Genomic DNA, 7,876 nt, shown 5'->3' on the forward strand with positions numbered 1-7,876 from the left:
GTCAAAGGAATCATTCGCAGACTGTATGCCACGTGTCCTTTGAGAATTACCTAAAATGCAGAATCACAGTCCTCTCGAGCATTCAATACGTCGCCATCTGCTCACACGACAATGACAGATAAGGCTAAGTTTTACTGGATGGATATATGGCTACTAGCAGTGAGAGAAAAAAGTATATGTTAGATTATTGCGGATATGATGTCTTTCATAATCGATTGCCCGTCGTCATGAAACAAGCCTGCAAAACAGATAATTTCAGATTAAATTTTTTACAAACTTGTCAACCTATAATTTTTAAATACTAATACATCCTTGCCAATTTCTCGCCGTCTGTCAACTGTACTGGAAAGGATACAATCTGCCCACCACATCACACCGCTATCAATGGGGTGCGTTGCGTATGTGAGTATTTGATATTTTAAGCGGTTAAGTCAAATAACTAACGTCTATCGTAGGAAAATCGTATAGAAATGCTTATCTCCTCATACCATAATTCGGTCGTAAAGGCAGACTAAGATGCATAAGATGTACAAAAAAACACGAAAAATCTAGCAACCAATAAACAAGACTCTTCTACTGCAGAAAGAACCTAGTTTCAGTGAATCATTACTATGGGAGAAAGAAGGTGGACGACGGAACTGTGTCTGTCAGAAGGTCTTTGAAAAAGCGTAATAAATGTGTCACAACGAGTCGAATGCATTTCTGGGTAGTACGAAGACGCAATCGAAACAGTAAAGTCTCATGTCATTATCAACGAGTTTGGATGTTGCGTAATTTATGAGGCTGGCTGTGGGTGTTGCATGCATCATTCATTGGAATAGATGGGTGTGGAGTCGGATACCACATGCTCGTTCAGACTGCTCGCAGCCGATCACAAGACATTTCAAGGTTTTGTTGCAAGAATGGTTCATGTCTTTGTACATAATATTAAGCCACAGTACGCGGAGTGTTAAACGGAACTTTGACGTACCAAGTATAAAATAAAATATTTAAAAACCAGCATCAAAGAGGGTGTGTCATGTGGTCCGTGGGTGTGTGCGTGATGTGTCATGCGAATGCGCGTAAGTCAAAACAATACAAATTTTGTTCTTACTCTCTGAATACTTGACAATATCCTGTGAAATGAAGGTACAAGTGAAGAAACACTTACGGCAAACATGGAACAAAAGAAAAGCGGATGGTAAATATGAGTTCTAGGACATGAGTCTCGTGCAAATCCTGTTTACGTTACTTTACCGTATCCTAAGCTCACTAGCGGAATAAAAATCCTTCAAATAAAGTGAGGACAAGCTAGAGAGTGACACGTTTTTGAGTAGGCTTTGGCTGATGCAGGTGCATCGGAGATAAAAAATAATTAAACTTGAACTGTTTACGGATCGCCAAACAAACTGACGATCGCCAAAAATTAACTGATGGTTGTCATGTCTATTGGCCTGAAACGGTTAAATCTAGTAGGGGTAAGTTCTAATTACTGTAAAACTGCTATGTAAATTAATTCCAAATTGTGATAACCCTTATGCTAAGATATTCACTCTGAACCATTTACAATTACAGAATCAACAACACATCCTCTTTTACACGGAACATGTCATAAAGACGTAAACAGGAGACAAATTACGCCCAATAAGCATGTGTACCCTGACCACTCTAGTCGCTTAGGTAATGAGATGATGATGTATTGTATAGCGGCATACCGCATCACAAAATTGCGCTCAATGCCGTGACCCAGCAAATACTAACACAGCTGAAAAACAGTGGGTGAATTCTCTCGGGGTAAAATGGCAAGCGAAATTGAGAAGTTAAGTCACAATAACATCCTTTACGAAGAAAACGTTGATCGAACTTGTGCAATGACCTCTCCGCCAGCGCCTTTGCATAAGCAGCAGATTATCAGATCTAAACGGGCAAGAAGAGCGATGTCTAGATACGTACTGGTCGTGTACCAGTTCCGTAAACGCCAACACAAGATCGTGCAATCGAAAGTTTGGACAACAGCTCATAATCTTTGCGAACGAATACGGCATTGATAGAGGAAAAAGGAAGAGTGATTGCGTCGAGTCGCCAGACAAACTCTTGTCGACACCTGCTCGCTCCTCCTCTGATCGCGAAGTGGAGCCATGCGATTCGACGCCAGGCCCGAAACCGGAAAGGAGATGAAGAAGACGGAGCAAGAGCTCGCGGGATTAAGAAGCGTGACCAGCATTAATAAGCTGACGCTCATTTAATAATGCGGCTATGGAACGGCCACAGCCATCCAAAAAAACGCAGCCTAACACAATGAAAGGTAAAACATCATATAAACACAGCGCAACACGAATCTTAACTTGTAACCCATAACCACACAGGGTAACGAAAGCACCGATGAAAATTGAAATAAATTAATAGGAATCAGAAGTGAGAGAGCTGCAGACGTGCACAGCTAGGAGCGGCATCTTAGTTCAGGTGCCAGTCTGACGGAAGCAGATGGAAAACAATTCTGTCCCTTGATTTAATAGCAAGTGAAAAGGCTTATATTTTGGGACACAAACTATTATTTTAATTTATTGAGTTCATAATATATAAATGCTCAAACACCTGCATATCCTATTATATTCATGAAGTATATTTGCTCTTGGAATCTAATCTCATTTGCAAGTCTGTTAGAATCCTATGCATCAGGAAAATGCTGTATACATGTTATTAATGTTGTTGCCGTTGTTGTTATTGTTATAATTTTTTAAACACTTTGTCACAGACACTCCGTGCACGTTGACGCCTGAACATTTGAGCGTTCGTTTCTTCACAAAACAACTCTGCCTTTTTCTGCACGCCTGTGTGCATTTAATTGTACGTTCGTTTTGAATGGGTAAACAAATTTATACCAGTAACTAATAAAAATATAACAATAAATGATTTATCAGAGCACACACTCATTCAGTCCTTACGCTGTCTACGGTCTCTAAGTGTACACAGTCCTGAAGAGAAAGTTTCTTCTGTCGGCTGATTATCAACAAGAATAATAGAGGTTTAAGTCGCCGGCAAAAGTCACTGTTACCTTTCTACACTGATGAGTAACGGACGAATCTCTTAATTTCAGTCACTTAGATATTGTTGTTCACTGCACCACGATCGAATCTAAGAAACAGTGACTGGGGAATAATTACAGAATCCAAATATATTGTCAGCACACACACACAAATTAGCTTAATCCTCGACTTCTCCCGCTGGGGGATAGACGTTAAAACACCACCTTCTACTTCTTGGTTAGCATGTTTTCACCTTTGATGTTAGCCCCTAGCTGGTTACTAGGAGAGCAGGACATCATCACACTTTTTAATGGGTGGTGAAGGGGACGGACAAGCAGCGCCCGAAATGACGCATTGTACTAAACCTTCATCAGCAGTGGGAATTGCTCACTTCTAGGGCGTCAACAGGTGACAAAAGGTCTTAAAAAAAAGTTTACAGTCACATCTACATTACAGCCCTAGGCAGCAATGAAGTTCGTGAATGAGCATCGATGCTGTAAGAAACAAGTCTACGAACACAAAGCGGAAAACATAACTTTGAGGTCTGTTGCTGGATCTCTCCTGTTTCCGCCCTCTGTGTTATTGTGTGTGTAAGACAACAGAATGCATTAAGCAACATTTACGCTAAACATAGCAAGTAGGGCTTTTTAAGATCAAGGAAGATTTGGGTAATGTTCTTTTTCTTCTTTTCTTTCATTCTTTTCTCAGTTTCTCTTAGGGACGGTTGTTTGTGCGCTAAGCTAACCAACTCTTGTGAGGTTGAGATTACTGAAATTCTGCTTGTTATTCAGAATAATCTGCCTCGAATATACTTCGTTCCTTTGACTTCAAACCAAGTCACCAGCCTTATTTAAAGATTTCGTTTATATTATATACGAGTGGCTATTTTCTTCCTCACCTCTATTTATCAGAAAATATACATCGGAAAAGAGCCTTCTGAAAGTTGGGTTTCCAAAATATTTCCGCCTGAAAAGGAACGTCTGTTCATCATGTAAGTAGTTTATGTGTGCCTCTAAGTTGTTATGAGAGAGAGTAATTCGTTCCATGGCAAATGGGGAACTCAAGGAAAAGCGTCTTATTCCCGAAGTATGAAGCGGAGTCGAGACCCACTAACACTTCTGCATGTTTATTACCCTATTAACTCATTAGCTACCCTTAATAACTACAGCTCTATGGTAAAACACATCTGTGAGTCTGGACACCACTTAAGAACTTCGAAAACAGACGCTGTCCTCGAGTTGCCCGTGATGCCTCAGGGCAAAGACTTGCCCTTGCTTTATAAACTACCGCCCAACAGATGTTACCTCGACAGTCTTTGCTTCACTGGTGGTGTAAAGAAGTCGGAAGTATTTTGTTTTCATAAAGTCAAATGTAATTCGAATACATCTGGATATCAGGTAATAACTGAATAATCACTGTGGACTAATAAGATAAATGAAAACGAAATCAGGTAATAAATGAAGAGTAATCTTTATTTAATACTGGGACCATATATAATGACACCATGTTATAATATATCATAAAATTTGCCACACGGACAAATTTAAGGCTATGTAGGTCATGTATAAAGTGACAAAGGTGATAAAAGTGATATGTGAAATAAAAGTGAACATTTCTGATGCATCAACAGACTGCAAGAAAGGCTTATCGTGGTAAGTATTATCGGTGGCAAGAAACTTTGCCTCTCTAATTGAACAACTGAGGTCTTTTTATGTTATAAATTCACTAAATTTATTTTCAGCGTTCGCTAGTCCAATGGACGGTGCGCGACAACACAAATTTCGGGTACGAAACTTTATTACTATTTGCATTTCTGTGCTAAATCGTGGATGGTTTTAGAAGTCATTGATTAAACAGCTTTTTGCTTCCTCTGTGTGTTTTGTGTTTTTGCATCTTAAGATCTGCAAACTGTGCACTCAAATCCAGTGCCGTCCACGCCCACTAATATATAATATTGAATATAAAACAGGAGAGATTAATAACGACACAGCTGACGGCAATATGGCCGAAAAACATTGGTTTCTTGTGAATTGTCCGCTGCCTCAGGTGGTGTGTTTGTGTGCGGATCTGAGATATATAATAGATGAATTTAATATGCCACAGTAGCAGTAAAATAAACAATCTTGTTAAATGCTAAATGAAGTATTTATTTTTTTTTTAAGATTCAGCTGAGATGTTAACATTCCAGAAACTCATTATACTTATATTGCAAGATATCAAAATTTGTGCTATAGAGTAAGTGACTTTTATCGCGGAGGCTGGGGAAACAAAACAGAATGATTTTCAGTTTCGATTTCACACACCCTCTTTTACTTGCACATCACAAGCACCTAAGTGTTATCTAATATGTGAACATGCGTGCGTGTGCCCTTCCTTGTATGTCATCGAGTGAGTGCGCTTGTACGGACTTGTTCGCACACCAACGCTGTGTGTTTGCACGAGTCTGTGTTTGTGTGTACGTGCACGCATGAGTCACATCCATAGATCGATAGATATAATGAAGGTCGCTTGTTGGTGTTTGGGTCTTGATAACATAAATCTTACATTTCACTGAAATATTTTTGCTGGTAGCGTTCAGAAAGATAGCTAGCGCAGCAATAGTGGAAGTATCAGGAGAATCAGAAGTTGTAGAAATGTTGTAGAAAAAGTAGTAAAGTGGAAGAAAACAGAAAAATAATCATGAGTAAGACTACTCGTTATTACGATTATATTGCGCCTTTAATTTCGAGAAAGCCGTCTTTGTCATGCGTACTCAAAGGTCGTACCAAAAGGTCGAAGTTGGGCCTTGTATGGAAGTCAGAGATTTTACCGTTCATGAAAATGCCTCATAGTATAATGTTAATGAAAACAAGGACAAGTAATATGAGTCTGTAAATATTTTTCAGCAGGAGGCCGCGCTCTACAGATCATGGTGCAGGGACATATTGTCTTCATGTCTGTGCTGATGACTGTAACCTTTGCTGGCGGTATTCTGCTCTGGTCAGTGTTCATTGTTCACTCGGATCTGTACCCTAATTTATTTTAATGCACCTTTCTAAAGGATGCCAGGGAAAGCTTTGTTACTGACACCTATGATAACATCTCTAAGAGTCTTTTAATCGGTGAAACAGTAGAACCCTGTATCTTGAACGTGCATTTAGTTATTACAGTGTAGGTGACAACACACACTCTGTTCCTGAGAAACTTTTGGAATCGTCAATTGTGGTTCTTCAGACTTAGGTCTTCCATTCTGTAGATATTTCCGTAATGGAACATCTTCTTGATACATGGACTTTTTCACCAGACATGCATGTTCAAACATGCCATCATTCTGTCAAAATGTTTATATGAACGCCATATACACAACATTTACCAAACAAAGTCGCATAAAGCTGACACTAAATGTACAGTCAAGAAAGCCTTTGGTGCCTATTTATTTCGACACCACTTCCTGTTTTCTCCAGGTTAAGGAGTAGGAAGAAACTCCAGCAGTACACCGTTCTAAAGTGGATTCAAAGAAAAATATATATCTGGCGTCACAGAATGCGAGGGCGCAGCTCTGTCATGGAGGCATATGAACTACAAGCTTTGGAAGAAGCACAGAATACTCAACCAGAGGCAGCAGTGGCGGTCCTTAATTCAGAATCAGATGAGGACACCGATGTGGAAACTTCCTCGTTGAAGTTCATAAGCCATTCACATCATGTCCACCTGGCGCGCTCTTTCTCCCTGCAGATTACGCAGTGGTGATTCTGAGCGGTCATCACGCAACGAGGTCCAGAACGAGACTCGAGAGGTCTAGACCGTGGAAGGCGCAGAAGGACTGATGCACCAATACAGAAGTCCAGTGACATCGACACAAACGACTGCGACGAAAACATGACTTCCCCTACCTTTAATACCCATCCAAAGGGTGCTCGAAGAAAAAGCCCACAAAAGCTGAATCTTGTGAAGGATACCTCAGCGGAAAAAAGCGTGAGCAGCTGGACGCCATGTTCATCTCTACTGGCAGGAGTCAAGACACGCGCAGACAAGAACGCTTACAGTTCTCAACCTGAGACCTCAGACTCTGACAACGACTACTACAGCGAGGTTCAGGACAGCTCGTGGGCAGAAGGCTTGAATGATAAACAAGCATGCCGTTCTCTATTGTGGGCTATGACTGCGAAAGGTGGCGGGTACCGGAAGCCGACACTTGCATCCACAGCTCAGGTACAAGGGTCTGCTTGTAACTCTCCTGCGACAATCCGGAACGCTGATTTTCTCAAGATTAATAGCCCCAACACAAGCCAATCAAGCTTCTGTACAACCGAACACCATCACCATTATCCAGCAAAAAGTCCCGACATGCAGCAGAAGCAGAACGACGATTCCGTAGCGAAAACGCAACTTTGGCAGCCGTTTGCTGCAAAGTGACTACAGTGAGGTGGATGACTACAGCGACGCGGAACCTGAAGGTGTTAGCAACCTCCAAGGTGAATCAATCCCTACCAGGGCTAACCTTCTCGGGATCACAGACGTCCAGTGACTCTCATTACAGTGAAGTAAATGAAAGCGACACTTGCAAAGGCACGAGTACGAGAGCTTAGATATCTCCAATCCTCACTCTTTCAGCGAAAGCGAAACAGGAGAGTTTGGGTAAATGAGGGAGATGAGAGTCATTCCAGCTCGGAAAATGATGGAAATTATGACTACAGCGAAGTTCATGACGACTACGTTAATGAAGCAAACATTGACGACGACAGCGGCGACGACACGGTGAAGATTGGGTGTAAGGTTGGAGGCTGGGAAGGACGCGTTGGTGTAAGACCTTCACTCGGAGATGTCGGCAGTGTAGATGATGAGAAGGCGACTGTGAGACACAGCGGTGAAGATTGCTACCGACCTGTCAT

This window comes from Pomacea canaliculata, linkage group LG7 (genome assembly GCF_003073045.1).
Source record: "Pomacea canaliculata isolate SZHN2017 linkage group LG7, ASM307304v1, whole genome shotgun sequence".
Lineage (NCBI taxonomy): Eukaryota > Metazoa > Mollusca > Gastropoda > Architaenioglossa > Ampullariidae > Pomacea > Pomacea canaliculata.